General features: G+C 37.2%; 1 protein-coding gene across 1 annotated transcript in view; it reads right to left on the bottom strand.

The window, feature by feature from the left end:
• Positions 1–20,636, bottom strand: part of rk (G-protein coupled receptor rickets) — a 604,059-nt gene that overhangs the window by 496,673 nt on the left and 86,750 nt on the right. The gene's annotated exons all lie outside the window — the stretch shown is intronic.

Below are 20,636 nucleotides of genomic sequence, written 5' to 3'. Positions count from 1 at the left end.
CGATCGAGGATGTATCCCTTTTCGTATTATGTTCTTTTGGGACAAGGTATCCAACGGCCATAGTCTTGACTCGAAGTCAGAGTTACACTTGGATAGGTTTCCTCGTAAGTAAAAAAACAACTCCAGGCACTTTTGGATAGTGATATTTGTAATTGTAATAATAGAACTTCCTACTTGGCTTTCGAGTGACAGTCGAATTTTATTTATTTTTTTTTCTTTTTACGTTGGCCTACTTTACTTTGATTTGAGACTTTAAGATTTCCTCCTATTTTCCACTGAAAAGCATCTGTAATTCAACAATTACATATGATAATTAAATTAAAATTCATCGCAATATGGCCCATGGCAAATACTTTACTATTTTAAATCGTAAAGGTCAGATCCACCGGAATTGTAACAGAGCAGTGTTTGAGCGATTGACCGTAGAAATCCCAACTCCATTTATATTAGTGATAATTTCACAGCCTTTATTTTATTACAAGTATAAATTCTTTAGTCAGTGGAGTGAAGGACGTGGATCATGAGTCAGAGTGGATGATGATGGGTTTTGGTGGGTGATGGGTCTTGGATTCAGTGGATGGTGGGTTAGTGGTCACGGATCAAATTTTCATTGACCCCACGCCATCTCTGGCAATGGTTCAATAAATGTCTCATAACATAGCGGTTTAACCGCCGGATATGTAATTCAGAGGGGTTCGAATTCAGTTTTGCTAATTTCTTTCACTTTTATTTCTACAATTAAGCTGGTTATAGGAACTTCATATAATTTGAGATGTTTGAATACATATTGTATTATGGTAAATGCTTATGTTTACATAATATATAGTTTAAGTCGGGTGGAAATGCGTACGTAACTGTGCAATAGTATATTAGAACTTAATTCATTGGAGCAGATATTCTTATTCACTATTTATGAATAAATACTGGTATGGGGGTTTCTTCTTTGCTTCAATGTTAACATACTCAAATTATCTATTACTTCTTTATATGATACATATACAGGTTCGATTCCCGGCCAGGTACGTTTGTGGTACTCAACATCGGGTCCGTGGGTTGTCTCGCAGTACTTCCATTTCCTCCCACATGCTCATGGCACCAATTCTTCCATTATCATTCTTGTCATAATCATTCACTTGTCATTAGGATTCACTTGTCATAATCTTCCGTGTCTCTTAGCCTTAAGGGCATAATCGTCGAACATTAAACTGAAAGATAGAACGATACACATGAAGGATATAGATCTATTTTCCCATAGATTTATAATTTTTAAAAATTTACACTGAATTCTTTCTATAGTTTTACAGCATTTTTCAATATTTGTTTTGCAAATAACATATAAATAGTTGCTGATAATCTGTAAATTACAGATATACTGTAGCAATACGCTTCAATTGAATATGTCATGCTTACTGATATATTACTATCACTGAGGTACGTTCTCAACTCAACTGGAGTAAAATTTCTCGCTACTTCTAGCAAAAAATTGTGCTTTTTAGGGATAAATAAGCTGGAAAAGAGGTCCCAATTAGTGGAAGATTTTTTAACAGTAGTGGAACGATTCTTGATATATTTTTTTAAAAAAACAAGAATTTTAGCAGTGATTCAAAACTGGATCAAAAGATTGCGATCTCCGCCTATAATTAGTTTTTGGATCAGGGGCCACAAAATTTTTGAATGAGCCCTAAACCGAGTTCTCGTATTTTTTAAGAGTAAGCACATCATAATGAGTTAAGTGATAGTTTGGGTTTGGCTATAGTATACATAGTTCTCCAGATATAAGGCGTACAAGAACATTTTTGATTGAAGTATATTGGATCTTTTGATGCATTTTGGGATTAGGGGCAACAAAAGTTTTGAACGTCCCCTAAATCCAAGTTTTCATATTTGTTACAGAATAAGCACATCATACTGAATTAAGTGATAGTTTGAGTTTGGCTACACTATACGTAGTTCTGCAGACATAAGACCTACAAGAAAATGTTTGCCTGAAATGTATTGGACCTTTTGATCCAAAAACGCATTTACTACAAGTTGAAAATACATTTGGATCATTCAGGTGGGACTTAGTGTTAGTAACTATGTGGGCTCCAGACCCTTATATTTTTATTTAGGCTAATTATTATTATTATTTGTTAATACAGCATTTTGTCTTAAAATCCATTGAATTTATTTTTATTTATTTATTTATTTATTTTTAAATTTCGAGTTCGTGAGATCCAGGAACGTATTAAACATGTTTCTATCATTTTAAAGGGGTTCGAGATTGTCTTGAGATTCGAGTGATTTTGAACACGAACGGGACTCGAACGGATTTAAGTTGAAATTCCAACCTAATAATGCCTAATAATTCCAACCTTACGAAGAGAACATGCTACTCTTAATGTATTACAGATTCTTACAATTTTCTCCCTCTGGGAAATTTTCAGCGCACTTCCAAAACTGTTGCAAAAGAAACAACATCCCTTTTCGTCTGAGCATACTCATTATGTAGTATCCTAACCTGGATCTATATAATGTTCATTCTCCAAATAATGAGATTGTCATTATGTTTTCCCCCCTCGGTATTCGCTGATGATGAAACAGGTCCACAGTACAATGCTTCTTCATCCCTTCTAGTTGCCCACTAATGCAACAATTACATAACATCCGCCCATCTTAATGTGACCACCACATCAAAGTTAATTTCTTACTTTTTTTAAAAAAAAAAAATTACAAAAATGATCATTTTACGTGACTGTAAATGACTAACACATTTGTGCGACCATTTCTATGATATTAATATACTCTTTATATATATAAAATTTATATATAAATATAATGTACTCTCAAAAAAGAATTTTGCAATATAATGTTTTGTATTATGCCCTGAGGGAAATTTCTCTTTGAAATTCGTCACAACGGAAAACTGTAATGAAAAAAAAAAGTGGACAGCAAAATAACTAAAAGAAAGGGAGAGAAAAATATCAGACATAATGATAGAGTATATGAAATGTTGCATGCTGCAAATGATACCTCTCCTGCTCCGTTGCCCTCCCCTTATATTTCTAGCAAATCTTCCTACACACGAATCTTCGCTTTACGCACATCAATTCTGTCGATCCATCCATCCAAAAAACCGTAACATTTTATTCATTTTTGTATCCCTCTAGTGGCGAGGAGGAGAAACTTGTGTAAATGACTTTTGTCATGAAATTCCTTCCGTTTTTAACAAGAAACTGAATTCTTTTTCATAACAACTGTCTTTTCTGTTTTTCTCTCTTTTACCGCCTTATCTGCCGTTTGCAGTTTCCGTTTAAGCTACAAATTGAGTGGTTATAGATCAAATTTCTTCATTTTCTATTTTTCTTTCTTTTCTTTTTCAAAGAAGAAGAAGAAGAAAATCTTCCCAGGGCAGTTTCCCTTCAGATCACGAAACGTCTAAAGTTGAAACTTCTACCATATGTTACAAGTCAATACAAATTGTATACCTAGTAATGATTGTTCTCATTGTATAATATATAGACCCACTAATCAATGGCGTATGCAAAGGAAGGGTTTCCAGGTTTTAACCTTCTCCTTTAACAATTATTACGAAAAAATACACATCTGCCATGTTAAAATATGTATAAAATTCCTGAAACGAAATGAACGTAGGAACCTACGATGGATCTGTGGTAGTGTACTCACCTCTGAACCGTGGGATCCTTGATTCGATCCCATCTCCCGTTAAGTTAGCTTTGTGGTGGCCAAACAACGTGTCCCCGTGAGTTTTCACTGGGTTCTCCCGTTTCTTTCCACTTGCTTTATTTACCAGTAAGATCATTCCCTTTATCGCCGTCTCCCTTAGCATTATTGTATAATACACTTGGGAACTTGAACCCTTCTTTGATAAAATTCTATATACGCCAAAGATATCAACTATAGGCCGTTTTCAAGGACTTGATGTCTAAGATTAACACATATCTATGTTAAACAATTCAAAATTGCATTCGTACTTGTCCACATTTTCTACCGTACTTGCCGCTTTCTCGTTCTTTAAAAATAACTCGAGGTCACTGGCTCGAGATTAATTTCTAAGCCATGGATGTGCCATGAGTGTATGTATGAATGAAGGATACTGGCTCGAGATTAATTTGTAAGCCATGAGTGTATGTTTGAGTGAAGGCCACTGGCTTGAGATTAATTTCTCTGTAAACCATGAATGTGGAATGAGTGTATGTATGAGTGAAGGTTACTGGCTTGAGATTAATTTCTCTCTAAGCCATGAATGTGGGATGAGTGTATGTATGGTTGAAGGTCACTGGCTTGAGATTAATTTCTCTTTAAGCCATGAATGTGTCATGAGTATGTATGAGTGAAAGTCACTGGCTCGAGATTAATTCCTCTCTAAACCATGAATGTGGGATGAGTGTATGTATGGTTGAAGGTCACTGGCTCGAGATTAATTTCTCTTTAAGCCATGAATGTGCCATGAGTATGTATGAGTGAAGGTCACTGGCTCGAGATTAATTTCTCTCTAAGCCATGAATGTCGGATGAGTGTATGTATGATTGAAGGTCACTGGCTCGAGATTAATTTCTCTCTAAGCCATGAATGTGCCATGAGTATGTATGAGTGAAGGTCACTGGCTCGAGATTAATTCCTCTCTAAACCATGAATGTGGGATGAGCGTATGTATGAATGAAGGTCACTGGCTCGAGATTAATTTCTCTCTAAACCATGAATGTGGGATGAGCGTATGTATGAATGAAGGTCACTGGCTTGAGATTAATTTGTAAGCCATGAATGTGGCATGAGTGTATGTGTGAGTGAAGGACACTAGCTCGAGATTAATTTCTCTCTAAGCCATGAATGTGGGATGAGTGTATGTATGGTTGAAGGTCACTGGCTCGAGATTAATTTCTCTTTAAGCCATGAATGTGTCATGAGTATGCATGAGTGAAAGTCACTGGCTCGAGATTAATTCCTCTCTAAACCATGAATGTGGGATGAGTGTATGTATGGTTGAAGGTCACTGGCTCGAGATTAATTTCTCTTTAAGCCATGAATGTGCCATGAGTATGTATGAGTGAAGGTCACTGGCTCGAGATTAATTTCTCTCTAAGCCATGAATGTCGGATGAGTGTATGTATGATTGAAGGTCACTGGCTCGAGATTAATTTCTCTCTAAGCCATGAATGTGCCATGAGTATGTATGAGTGAAGGTCACTGGCTCGAGATTAATTCCTCTCTAAACCATGAATGTGGGATGAGCGTATGTATGAATGAAGGTCACTGGCTCGAGATTAATTTCTCTCTAAACCATGAATGTGGGATGAGCGTATGTATGAATGAAGGTCACTGGCTTGAGATTAATTTGTAAGCCATGAATGTGGCATGAGTGTATGTGTGAGTGAAGGACACTAGCTCGAGATTAATTTCTCTCTAAGCCATGAATGTGGGATGAGTGTATGTATGGTTGAAGGTCACTGGCTCGAGATTAATTTCTCTTTAAGCCATGAATGTGCCATGAGTATGTATGAGTGAAGGTCACTGGCTCGAGATTAATTTCTCTCTAAGCCATGAATGTCGGATGAGTGTATGTATGATTGAAGGTCACTGGCTCGAGATTAATTTCTCTTTAAGCCATGAATGTGTCATGAGTATGTATGAGTGAAAGTCACTGGCTCGAGATTAATTCCTCTCTAAACCATGAATGTGGGATGAGTGTATGTATGGTTGAAGGTCACTGGCTCGAGATTAATTTCTCTCTAAACCATGAATGTGGGATGAGCGTATGTATGAATGAAGGTCACTGGCTTGAGATTAATTTGTAAGCCATGAATGTGGCATGAGTGTATGTGTGAGTGAAGGACACTAGCTCGAGATTAATTTCTCTCTAAGCCATGAATGTGGGATGAGTGTATGTATGGTTGAAGGTCACTGGCTCGAGATTAATTTCTCTCTAAGCCATGAATGTCGGATGAGTGTATGTATGATTGAAGGTCACTGGCTCGAGATTAATTTCTCTCTAAGCCATGAATGTGCCATGAGTATGTATGAGTGAAGGTCACTGGCTCGAGATTAATTCCTCTCTAAACCATGAATGTGGGATGAGCGTATGTATGAATGAAGGTCCCTGGCTTGAGATTAATTTGTAAGCCATGAATGTGGCATGAGGGTATGTGTGAGTGAAGGACACTAGCTCGAGATTAATTTGAAAGCCATGAATGTGGCATGAGTGTATGTATGAGTGAAGGTCACTGGCTCGAGATTAATTTCTCTCTAAACCATGAATGTGGGATGAGTGTATGTATGGTTGAAGGTCACTGGCTCGAGATTAATTTCTCTTTAAGCCATGAATGTGCCATGAGTATGTATGAGTGAAGGTCACTGGCTCGAGATTAATTTCTCTCTAAGCCATGAATGTCGGATGAGTGTATGTATGATTGAAGGTCACTGGCTCGAGATTAATTTCTCTCTAAGCCATGAATGTGCCATGAGTATGTATGAGTGAAGGTCACTGGCTCGAGATTAATTCCTCTCTAAACCATGAATGTGGGATGAGCGTATGTATGAATGAAGGTCACTGGCTCGAGATTAATTTCTCTCTAAACCATGAATGTGGGATGAGCGTATGTATGAATGAAGGTCACTGGCTTGAGATTAATTTGTAAGCCATGAATGTGGCATGAGTGTATGTGTGAGTGAAGGACACTAGCTCGAGATTAATTTCTCTCTAAGCCATGAATGTGGGATGAGTGTATGTATGGTTGAAGGTCACTGGCTCGAGATTAATTTCTCTTTAAGCCATGAATGTGCCATGAGTATGTATGAGTGAAGGTCACTGGCTCGAGATTAATTTCTCTCTAAGCCATGAATGTCGGATGAGTGTATGTATGATTGAAGGTCACTGGCTCGAGATTAATTTCTCTTTAAGCCATGAATGTGTCATGAGTATGTATGAGTGAAAGTCACTGGCTCGAGATTAATTCCTCTCTAAACCATGAATGTGGGATGAGTGTATGTATGGTTGAAGGTCACTGGCTCGAGATTAATTTCTCTCTAAACCATGAATGTGGGATGAGCGTATGTATGAATGAAGGTCACTGGCTTGAGATTAATTTGTAAGCCATGAATGTGGCATGAGTGTATGTGTGAGTGAAGGACACTAGCTCGAGATTAATTTCTCTCTAAGCCATGAATGTGGGATGAGTGTATGTATGGTTGAAGGTCACTGGCTCGAGATTAATTTCTCTTTAAGCCATGAATGTGCCATGAGTATGTATGAGTGAAGGTCACTGGCTCGAGATTAATTTCTCTCTAAGCCATGAATGTCGGATGAGTGTATGTATGATTGAAGGTCACTGGCTCGAGATTAATTTCTCTCTAAGCCATGAATGTGCCATGAGTATGTATGAGTGAAGGTCACTGGCTCGAGATTAATTCCTCTCTAAACCATGAATGTGGGATGAGCGTATGTATGAATGAAGGTCCCTGGCTTGAGATTAATTTGTAAGCCATGAATGTGGCATGAGGGTATGTGTGAGTGAAGGACACTAGCTCGAGATTAATTTGAAAGCCATGAATGTGGCATGAGTGTATGTATGAGTGAAGGTCACTGGCTCGAGATTAATTTCTCTCTAAACTATGAATGTGGCATGAGTGTATGTATGAATGAAGGACACTGGACACTGGCGGAAGTATTGCATGATTCTGAAACATGGATATTTGGATAGAACACATACTAGTTCCTAAGTGAAGCCTTGACCCGACTATGGAAGTTCCCATAGTTTTGGAGCTGTTGACCATTAAAGTTTATTTTCTTCATGTTTTCGGCAGCCTATATTTTCGAAAGGAAGCATTTGTGCACCTAGGTTGGTCTATGTGTCAGGAATTACCTCCCAAACCTTGTCGGTGTTGTTTTGAAACACCCTGTATACACACACACACACACACACACACACACATATATATATATATATATATATATATATATATATATATATATATATATATATATATATATATATATATATATATATATATATATATATATATATATATATATATATATAAGAATTCACTGCGTCATTGCCATTTGGCCTAGAGTCATGGTTCAAACGCAGTATTCGTTAGTATAGCAAGCCCTTTCCAACGGTCTACTTGAACCGAAAAATAGGGAAAAAACGGAATTTTTTCTAAAAAAAAATCACTCTATCGGAATACTTGCGCCCCTCACGCCCAGCCCCGGTTTCACGTAGGGATCTCAGAAAAATTTAAGAAATACCCAAAGATACACACAATCGGTGTGCAAAATTCCAATCTGATATCGTGGAAACTAAAGGCGTGAAGATTTTTTTAAAAATTTGCTTTAAGAAAAAATAAAAATAGTCACGCCTCTCCGCCTCCACTTGGCGCCGCCAAGGTGACCATCCGGTTCCAAAACGCATCTGGGGTGTTCTTTGGTCTATCCTTGACTTGACTAATAAAAAATACTCAGCTTAAATACTTGTTACAGAACCTAAATAAGCGGCCAAAGACGATACTACACCATGGTAACAAAAGTTACCAAAAAACCTAAAAGGGTTAAAATGAAAGTGTTGGTTTTATTCTATATTCTTCGTAACAGAAAATAACTAAAAATGTTTTTAAAAAACAATTTTGAGTTTTGTTCAGTTCAGCTCAGCGTTCCTTTTTGCAGCAAATGTATATGAGACTTTGACCTATAGATTAATGTGGAATCAGGGGCGTCATTTAGGGGGGTAGGGAGGGGTAATTGCCCCTCCTGAGTTTGAGATTTATATATAGAGTTTATCAATAAAATAGTAGTAAATCAGTGAAAATTTTTACTTATATCAAGGGGTCTTGCCTCCCTCCAAGCAAAATCTGAAATGACGCTACTGAAAAGTGGAATCCAAACCACATGAACTTCCGCCGGGAATCGAACTCCGGTTCCCCACGCCAAAGGCTAGTACGCTAACCGCTTAGCCACGAAGGAGCTCAAAGATGAAAAAAGAAAATGAAAATAAATACCTGCAGCATGGGCGGCGATTAGGGGGGGCAAAGGGGGGCAGTTGCCCCCCCACTTTTTTGAAGTGACCTACTAATGAATATAGTTTCATTTGGAAATGTAAAATTTTTGTATGTATTACTGGTTCATAGAAAAAAATAGCTCCATATAATATTTGCCGTTGCGTAAGTTCGTATTGGTTGTCTTCCCGTGGAGTTAAGAAAGCTACAGGAATTGCGTTTCAATTGTCACAGAAAACGGTCCAAAAATTAACTTATTGGAGCCCAACAATTCCAGTGTACTTTCATTTCTTCTTACAAAAGTTCGATATGTTAAGCAGGTTCTTCTAAACTAATTTAGAGAACATTTCGCAAAAAAAAAAAAAAAAAAAAAAAAAAAAGTTTTCACAAGTTATTCTTCAATTATACAAAAATTGATAGTTCCTAAAATGTCTTTTCTTCTTTCTAATAGAATGGAATATGGAATATTCATTACAAAGAGAGTTGATTTTGAGTTTAAGGTCCCTTTCAGCAGCGAAGCTTTATGAAACGGGACCTCCAAACCACATGAGCTCCCACCGGGAATCGAACCCAGGCCAAATGATTAAAAAAAAAGAGTAATAAGAAACAACTTCTACCTTTTCCATTGTTTTGCAGTGTAATATACGAGTGAAGTGGCACGTTTAGAAGTGTACAAGTGTGTATACAATTAAATTTAGTGAATTCGACATAATTCTAAGTTTTAGGATTATTTTGTAAAACTGGAGTGTGGAGTGTTTCTAAGTTTTGGTAAGTTTTGATGTGTTTCAAGAAAGTGAAAACTGCACCTAATCGCAACGAACATGTTTCGGGAAGCTGCAAAAATATTTCTTTAAATGTCGTAGCGTATGCTTGTATCATTTACTGTCTTTCCAAGAGAAATAACATACATTTAATAGAATGTATGGAATTAAAGATTTAAGTTGTTCATTAATCCCTGGTTTAAATATAATTTTACAAAACCGGCCTCATTATGCATTACTATGATTAATATTATCTTTTCTATTTATTTCTTTTGCAAATTGTTAGACCTATTAATCTGATCACACAATTTTCCAGATAGAATTTTAAGATGTTCATGAGCAAGGAATCAAATCTCTTCTTACACCTTCGTTGTTTAAGAGTACAAAGGGCTAGTATCTACTTGCGTTGCTCTTTCTAATTTACTTACTAAAATATAAAATACGATATACTATAGGGTATTTTAACTGAAAAAGATAGTATCCTATTTGTTATACAACCTTTCGTCAAATAAAGTGTTAGAAACAACCAGGAAAACTAACATTGATATACAAATATTCGTGTCTTGCCCTCCACTTTTAACCTCCAATCGCCGCCACTGACCTGCAGTACCATGTTCCTATGGCTAGAACGGATTACTTGTATTTACGATATATATTTCAATGTAGGGGGTCTATATATATAATTATTTATTTCAATAAGTGAAAACGGTTTCGATTTACGAACATTTCGGTTTGCAAACACCGCTATGGAACGAATTGACGTCTACCGTACCATATTTCTGCACTGCTAAAACAGAGATCAATGACACTTCGGGCCGCCTTGAGACCTCAAACTGTTCAAAAATACTGATATCAGGTTATAGGCGGTCTACATATTTGATATACATATACAAGAATACTGCATTAATAGTTGAGGTATTTTCTTGCCCTACTTTCATCTCTGCTTCCCACTGAACTATAAGATATACTCCTTTCCCTTTCTGTTGTAGAATAATTTACAACTGATATTGCAGACAATCGACTTGCTTCTTTCGCGCACGCAAATGAGTAATTCTTCAACGTCAATTGTAAAATAGGGGAGAAATTATACAATATTACTCACGGAAAACAAACGTCGCATTTCTCTACTTAATCTACTTTCAAAGCTTTTTTTTTTTTTTTTTACATAACTACATGCAGGTTCTTCTTGATTTTTTTTCTCCCATTCGAAGACTTTAGTTCCAATAATAACGATTTCTGGATGCGAGTGAAGTGTATAAGGCATGCTCCTTTAGAATTTTGTTCGGCCGCAAAAACCGATGAGTAGATTTCCTGATGCAAGCAGTCAGAAGTTGTTATGAGTAAAAGGACAGCAAACTAGCCCATTTCGATATTTGTGACAGCAGTGGCGGATTCAGGATATGATAAAGGGAGGGGCTAAACAATAGTTTACCACTTTATCCAGTTTAAAGCAGGATTGAAGCCCATTTTATCCAGTGTATACCTGAGCGTGAAGGGGGAACTATAGTCCCTATAGCCCCCCTTGGATCCGCCACTGTGTGACACTATATCGAATTGTTTGAGTGGAAATGACAGCTTATGTAAAACGCAAATCACCCCCAAATTCATTAACCTCCTCTTGGGAGGATTTCCTTTTGTTAGATATTTATTTAGTTATTATTAGGGGCCTTATGCAGTGTTGTTTCGACGTATGATTAGCGTCATACTAAAAGTCTGAGTACTGTAGTCGAACTCTTTAGTATGGCACTAATCACGTGGCAGAAGGCCCTAGATGTTTAATGTGTCGAGAAACATTAACAGGTTGCTCTGAGAAATTTAACGTCAACCGACATTATTGAATTTACCATTCCAGTCAGGGGTAAAAGTGAGGGAAACTCGGGAGGACGTCGTTACCCCTTTTAACAAAATATCTATGGCGTCCCTCACTTCCTAAAAAATTGCAATGAGCAAAGATAGGCAAGGGGAACGGAGTGACGTCACGCGTCCCCCTACATTTTCAGATCCACTTTTACCCTTGATTCCAGTGAGTATTGATATGTTTGGAGGAGATGATTGGTTGATTGTGTTTTAAGTTTAGCATCCCTTTTCAGCAGTTGAGACTATATGAGAGGTAGACCTACAGCTTAACGTGGGATCCGAACTACATGACTTCCTGTCGGGAGGAGAATCCGCGTCTCCCACGCCAAAGACGGGTATCCTAGCAGCTTTGCCACGAGGAAGCTCATTTCAAGGAGAGAAGGGAGCCCAGATTGGTGTAGAAATAAAAAGAGGATGTTAACAAATGTAATTATTATTATTATTGTTGTAGTAGTGGTAAATCGTAACTATTGTTTTAAAACTTCTCCTGACAGTTGGTTAAGCAGTATTGATTTCTAAATAATAATAATAATAAAAAAGTAGTCCGTGGACAACCAGTGATCCACAACGTGGTTCCGCGTGGACGGTAAGAAATATTACAATTTTTCAGTCACATCCGGAAGATGTATAAAATGTATACACTAATAATTCAATTTTATTTTGCTTGAAATAGTGTTTGAATGATTCTTTTGCAACTAGATTATAGGAATGATTAGTTTTTGAATGAATATTTTGTTCAAAACAGGAAATAATAAAAATAAAATTTGATTACCTCACTGTCAATCCTTTCCACTGTCTGGTCGTTGATCAGTTCATCACTGACGTCAGACACTTACTCTTACTCAGAACTTCATCTTTTTTATATAGGGACTAGGTAGAAAAATGAAAGTTTTGAGTTTTACGTCCCACTTTTATGCCGGTTAGGCTAAAGGAGACGGGGGACTAGGTAGAATGGGCACCCCTGCACTCTTTATATATCCGATCTGCATACAAGGGCTTGGGATGGTGGGCACCTTTGCTCTCTTTATATGCCCGGTCTGCGCATGACTTGGGACGATATGTGCCTCTCCCTCCTTGGGACGATATCTGCGCACAAGGAGTTGAGACGATGGACATCTCTGATCTCTTTATATACCGGATCTGCGCACGACTTGGGACGATGGGCATCTCTGTCCTCTATATGCCAGGCCTGCGCACAAGAACTTGGGACTATGAGCGCATCTGTCCTCTTTGTATACCGGATATAAAACAAGTTCGGGGCCATTGGTCGACTCCATTATGAGTAGATACGAAAACATGGAAATAGACAGAAGTTGTAGAAAATAGAAGGCGTTGAATCTAAAATATTGCAATTTTTCCAATCGCACCAGCTGTATGGGCTACACGCTGATACTCCGCTCTATGTTAAATGGAAAAGTAAACATTGCCAATTCAGCAGGGCTGTTCGCTTGGGCCTTCACCGTACCAACAATATAGAATTATTGGAAAACATATTTGAAGTATTCTAAGTTCCCTCAAACAACAATGTACACATTCATCATGTCGTTTTCATTGTCCTTATGTTTCGTTCAAATGGCATGATTGATTGCATAAAACTATTTAAGATGTTACTTTATAGCGATCAACGTTAAAAACCGGATGTAGTTGATGGTACATATTCTTACAACGGTTAATCGATTTAAAAAATGCTTTTCGCTCTCATTTATTGGTTTTGGTCTATGTAGATTAGTACTGAAACCGGAAACTACACTGGATTTCTATCACTTCTGGTTTTAGTATAGAGTTAAGGATGGAAATGAAACGTATTCTTGGGACGCTTAACCAATTAATAGAAACCGCTTGTCTCTATCTATTATCAGTGGGGCCGCGGTGGCTCAGTGGTAGAGCGTTCACCTCTGGTGCATGGGGTCCCTGGTTCGGTTCCAGCTCGCGCCAAGTGATTTTTGTCGTGGACTAACACCGTATGCGTGGGTTTCCTCGACGTTCTTCCGTTTCCTCCCACTTTCTTTATTTCACCATTTCATTCATTGTTCTTCATCACCGTCTTCTTTAGCCTAGCCAGCATAACCGTGGGACGTAAAACTCAAAGATTTTCTATCTATATCTATTATCATTCTTGCTCTATGGTAATTAACGCTAAAACTGGAAATAGTTTATTTCTTCTGCCTTAATGAACGAGCGATTCCTAAGTTTTAGACATCCACATCCTCGCCAAATTAAATGGTGGTCCATCAAAGCAATTTTTGAGATTTTTTGACTCCTGGACGGACGGGTGGGATAAATATATAAATGATTTTTCATAAACCATACTCTTTAAAAATAACCTTTTCAGGAAAATTTCTTGAATTTATGGATCGTGACACATGAGCGTATTGTATCACTCAAAGCCCACTTCGTTCTGAAGACAATGAGGTACGAATTATAAATCTAAGGTAATTAGTGTGAAAGCAGGAATTCCCGGAGTGAGAGTCTACAATTCTCTTGTTTCCTTTTTTTCTAAAAAAACAAAACTTGGTTTTAAAAGGTTAATGTAAGAGGTGATTCCAGATTTTTTGACTATCCCTCCTATAGCTCTGACCTCGCGCCCAGCGAGTTCCAAATGAAGCGATTTCTGTCCGGCCAACATTTCGACAACGCATCTGAGTTGCAGACGGTTGTGACATCCTGGTTCAAGTTATTTTCGACGGAATTCTTTGACACAAACGTACCAAAGCTGGTCTTAACGTTACGACAAATTCGTCAATAAGGATGGCGCATATCTTGAAAAGAAGGTTATGTGTTACAAACTCCACAGTAATAAAGGAATTTTCTTCTAACGTTTGGTTCACCAGAAGCTGGTTTCTGGATGCTTGTCGTATGCAGACGAAATATACATAATTTTTAGTTTATATAGGTAAATTATGAACACTGGAAAACGTAATATGAAGTTCAACTTCACATTAGAATCAACCATCTTCTTGCACAATGTTATCTGAGTAGTTAATGGTATATAAAGATACTATCACATAAGTAAATTCACATGAGTGAGATTTCCCTGATTTCTTAGAAAAAAATAACTACAACCAATGCCAGAATGATTTTCACATGTTTAGACTAAATCAGCAACCACTAAATATATTCAGTGAAATTCAAGCTTTTATACGTGCGATAAGACATTACGTGTTGTCTGCTGAATTTTTCTTAAACGTAATGATAATAACAACATACTATACTGTACATGCACAGATACGAGATAAACAGCCAATTGTTAAACTACTTAGTAAAGCCACGTTGAAATAAGGTTAGATAGTTCTTTGACATATTTACAATGTTAATTGCTTAGCCTCAGTAAAATGCACTATTTATGAGTTCTCTGATGAAAGCTATCGTTCAACAAACATTTGCATGCCAAATATAGCATGCATATCACACTTCGCATGTATAGCATTATTCTAGATTAAAGATGCAACAATAGGATTTGTAATTTGGCGGCTGAAGGAAGGCTTAACTTTCATGGAAATTTTGTGAAGTAAAAAACCACTTGTCGGTATCTCTTACCATTTTGGTATCAACTGCAAAATTACAACCTCCTAGCAACTATGATTCCACGGGTAAAACTGTGTGAGAAGCACAGGTTGTGTATACCAATAGAGATGATCTACATGCAGTGGCGTATTTAGGATTTTGTTTCGGGAGGGGCTTTGCCAAGTTTCGGGGGGGGGGGGGCTTTGCCTGAAAATGTGAAAATTCTGCAAGATATTTCATATACTTTACTATAGTAAGTAAGATTTCGGGGGGGCTTAAGCCCGGAAGCCCCCCCTAAATACGCCACTGTCTACATGAAACTACTGTATGATTCATATGCGGGAACTTTTTTCGCTGAAAGATATTGCAATTGTGCGGCGGTAATTTTGCCACCGGAAACTTCGTCACGGTAATTTCCTCACCGGTAATTTTGTCACCAAAATATTACCATATACGTAATTTCATCACCAAAAATTTTGTCACAATAATTTCATCACAAGTATATTTTAGAACACAATATAAGTACAATGAATGGACTCGAAAAAGTTGAAATTGCTTTCTTTAATCTTCAACTAAAGCAAAACTATGCGACATAATCAAAATATATTATTATTATTATTATTATTATTATTATTATTATTATTATTATTATTATTATTATTATTATTATTATTATTATTATTATTAAATAACGAGTTGCATATTTTAGATATTGTATTTGAGATAAGAGATAAAAGTTTCCAGTAATTCTATCACAGAAATATTAACATATAGGAAATTTTGTCACGGTTATTTTTTCACCTTTCTTGAACTAAATAGAGGCAAAGCAAATGATCAAAACAGTTTACGTTATTTTAATCAAACTTGGAAAACAGTTCGGTTGGTGTTGAACTCTGCAAAATTGAAGTTTCGGGTACTCGACGCAGGAGCAAGCACCAGTAGAAGAAAATAGTGCCAGCTTCACCAAATGTTAAAAGCAATAGGCAACATGAGGAACTAATGGGTTTATATAATTTTTTATCACTATTTACAAATATTAGGTTTCACCAATATCAAAATTTCAGAACAGAAAATAGCAAACAAATATGGGAAGATATGCCAATCCGTTCATTTTCCCGCAAACTAGACGAAAATTTTCATCGTTCTTGTACCGTTCTGTGAGCCGAAACTCTTGGACCTTCCTCCACGTTAACTGAGTCATGTGAAAAGAGTGATCTTTCTTAGGAGCTATTGAAAGAAGAATGTTATATTTCAACTCTGAGTAAACATTGGCAAATTGTTATTGGATATATGTGAAGAAAACAAATTTATATAAAGGAAGAAAAACATATAAATATTTCTGGAAATTTCCTTTAAATATAGCCTTATGGAGCTATTGAGAAGTGAAACATGAATGGTGGACGGAAATTTTCAATGGCTCCTAAAAAAAATCACGTATATGTTATTTGAGGTGAGACTTCCTTTACTAGGTGTACGCCCTAATGCAGAGCAAGACACAAAGTTCATATGGAGAACTGTTTCGTGCGGTAGTGCATCAGTGCAGTGAATTTAGTGAATATCCAGACCCTGTAAGTGTGGTTATGGATTTCAAGATAGCGGAAATGCAGGCTGTAAAAGCAACTGTTGAAAACTCATCTCGTGTACAGCGTTGCTTTTTTTCACTTGACTCACTCAACGTGGAGGAAGGTAAAGAGCTTGGATGCACTAAATGGTACAAGAGCAATGAAAATTTTCGTCTATTTTGCGAGAAAATGAATTGATTGGCATTTTTTTCCCGTAGAAGATGTGTATCAGGAATTCCAGAGGCTTCGGAGGAAGAGCTGGAACTTCTGGATTATTTTGATAGTACTTAATTCAACAAGTTGACGCCACGGTTTCAACTGTGCTACATCAGGATGCTGTGGGTCAGTCACCATAAAAGAAAACTAGAAGAGTGTTTCAGATTTTGTAGAAACGGCTCCAGTCTTTGTGCATAACGTATAACACTGGAACTAAATGTTTGAAAAAAAATTGCTTGTTGTTTCCTATAATGTTATGAATGGTAGAAAATTAACATGTAAAACACTTATTGCATTATAACAAGTTGTATTTTGTTTTCTATTTTCTGTTCTGAAATTTTGATATTGGCAAAACTTAATATTTGTAAATGGTGATATACACCGTGTCCGAGAATTACCCATACAACTTTACGACGTTATATTTAAAGAAGTTAAGGTGATATTTACATGCGGTTTGTTGCATTCAATGCAGAAAGTCTTAAAGTTTTTTTCTTTTACAGGCGGTTTTGTGCATTCAATGCAGAAAGTCTTACAGCTTCTTCTTTTGTCTTTTACAGGTTAACAAACAATAAATGAAGATGTGGACACCACAAGAAAAAGCACAGTGTGTTGCCTGGTACATAGAAACGAAGTCGGAGACTCAGGTGCAGCGGAATGTAAGGACCAAGTATGCATCTGATCCTCCAACCAGAGCTACAATTAAAGCTTGGTATAAACAATTCATGGAAACGGGAAGTGTTCTGCACCAGAAAGGAGCTGGAAGACCAAGTACCAGTCAGGAAGATGTGGAAAGAGTGAAACAGGCCTTTGTGCGTAGTTCAACAAAATCTGTTCGCAAAGCGGCGAGAGAATTGAATATGACCAGGGCTACGCTTCATGATGTTCTTCATAAACGGCTGAAGCTGCACGCCTACAAGGTGCAACTCCTTCAGGCCTTATTGCCAACCGACAAACCCAGACGTACTGACTTTGCTTGTTACATGCTGAACCGCATTAAGCACGATAACCAGTTCTTGCAAAAGATTTGTTTCAGTGACGGGGCAACATTCCATGTGTCTGGGAATTGAACAGGCACAATGTTCGCATATGGGGATCCGAGAACCCTCATGTAACACGTGAGATGGAGCGCGATAGCCCTAAGGTAAATGTCTGGTGTGGGTTAATGCATAATCGCATTATTGGACCCTTCTTTTTCGCTGAAAATTCAATGACAGGTCAGGTCTATCTGGATTTGCTCCAGCTTTATGTGATTCCTCAGTTGGAGGATCTGCAACCAAACATTCTGTTTCAACACGATGGAGCTCGGCCACACTGGTCTTTAGAAGTTCGAGAATACCTGGATGAGGTTTTTCCCAATAGGTGCATTGGTCGCGACGGTCCGATATCATGGCCTCCGCGGTCGCCGGATCTCACCCCACTGGACTTCTTCCTGTGGGGGTACCTTAAGGACATCGTCTTCGCTACGAAGGTAGCAAACCTTGAACAGCTAAAGCAGCGTATCCTTGCTGCTTTTCAGACAGTAACTGATGATTTGCTGCAGCGCACGTGGGCTGAAATTGATTTTCGTCTGGATGTGCTTCGTATCACACATGGTGCCCACATAAAGGTGTACTGAACAGGTAAAAAACTTTAAGACTTTCTGTATTGAATGCAAAAAACCGCATGTAAATATCACATTAACGTCTTTCAATATAACGTCGTAAAGTTGTATAATTCTCGGACACCCTGTATAAATCCATTAGCGGCCCATTTTACCTGTGCTTTTAACATTTGCTGAAGCTGACATTATGTTCTTTTACTGCTGTTTGTTCTTGCGTCGAGTATCCGAAACTTCGATTTTCAGAGTCGAACACCAATTGAATTGTTTCCCAAGTCTGATTAAGACAAGGTTAGCTGTTTTAGTCGTTTACTTTGTGTCTACTTAGTTCAACAAAGGTGAAAAAATGTCCATGAAAAAAATTTTCAACATCCTTATATTTTGGTAACAAAATTACAGGTGACGAAATTACTCTTGTCAAAATCTCTGGTGATGAAATAACCTACATGCTAATATTTTGGTGACAAAATTAAATGTGACGAAAATTCCGGTGGCGAAATTTACGGTGACGAAATTACCTAAGTTCATTGCAATTGACCCCAAATTGTCATTGAGAGGATACAGCATGTCCAGGGCTTTATTTCCTTGATAATATAGAAACGACCAACTACTTCTATTTCATTTAAGGGCAATAAACTTTTAATTTCGATTTCGTCAAATTTCAGTCCACGATTTTTTTCGTCAATACTTCAAGTCTTACAATATAGTAGTAGGGGTCCCCGTTGGCGCGAATGACTCATCCTCACTCTCTTTTATGACCAGGATTTTTGAAATTCGTTCCCTTTTACGGCTAAGATGAATGCTTTGGTACCTCGATTCTGATTGGCTGAGAGAGGTCACGTGACGTTAGGCCCCGCCCACGCGGGAAATTCAAACTTTCCAGGTCACGTGGTATGACGTCATGAGTCACCTGCGGGGAAAATCCCTCACCCGGGATTTTTAATGTTCGTTTCCTTTTACGGGTAAGATGTGTGTTTCTGATTGGTTGATAGCTGTCACGTGATTTTAGACCCTACGATATTTGAAATTCGTTCCCTTTTACGGGTAAGATGAGTGTTTATGATTGGCTGATAGAGGTCACGTGATCTTAGACCATGCGATATTTGAAATTCGTTCCCTTTTTATGGGTAAGATGAATCCTTTGGTACCACGATGATAGAGGTCACGTGATCTTAAGCCCTGTGACTTTTGAAATTCGTTTCCTTTTTTACGAGTAAGATGAGTGCTTTGGTACCTCGATTCTGATTGGCCGACAGAGGTCACATGATCTTAGACCCACCACACACCCCATGAGTGAAATATAGAGCGATATGTCGGTGATCACCCTAGACCTGTATTTTAGAATTTTGTTCCCTTTTATGGTTATCCTTAAAGTTCCCATGAAGGGTTCAACCTCCTCCTTAAATAACCCTTTTTGGTATCATGATATTGTACTGAAGTTTACATTAAATATTATCGTTCTCTTTGACAGATAAGATGATTACCAGCTTTCTTACCTTGATGGAGATCATGTCCTTGAATTAGTTGCCTATGTCTCTGGAAGTAACAATGGTGAAAGAGGGGTGTCGCTTGTAGATTTCTTATAACACATTGTTGTGAGTTTAAGCGATTTATTGCTCAGTAAGCGCTTCATTAATGGAAACAGTGTTGCCAGATTTTTCTTACCGAAACTGCTCCGATTCTTTTCGAAACGGTTCCGCAGAGTACAAGAAATTTTAAACTAAAAAATTTTTCGAACTGAAAAAATTTCAAAACTAAAAAAATTTAAACAAAAATTTTCGAACTAAAAAATTTTGAAACAAAAAAGTTTCAAACAAAAAATTTTCGAACCCAAAAAAATTTTCGAACTAAAAAAATTGAAACAAAATTTTGTCGAACTAAAACATTTTTAAACTAAAAACTTTCGAACTAAATTTTCAAATCAAAATTTTTCGAACTAAAAATTTTAAAAAAATTTCGAACCAATTTTAAAAACAAGTTTCGAACTAAAGATGTAAACCACATTTGAAAATTTTCAAATTAAAAATTTTTCGAACTAAATTAAAAATCAAATTTTGGACACTAAAAATTCTTTAATTATTTTTCGAACAAAATCGTGTAAACCAAATCTTGAATATATTTTTCACCTTAAATTTTCAAGATTACCAT

This window comes from Thermobia domestica, chromosome 14, assembly GCF_964235325.1.
Source record: "Thermobia domestica chromosome 14, izTheDome1.hap1.1, whole genome shotgun sequence".
NCBI classification, from domain to species: Eukaryota; Metazoa; Arthropoda; class Insecta; order Zygentoma; family Lepismatidae; genus Thermobia; species Thermobia domestica.
Note: the sequence above shows the minus strand (reverse complement) of the source record. Positions and strands in the feature narration are given on the sequence as shown.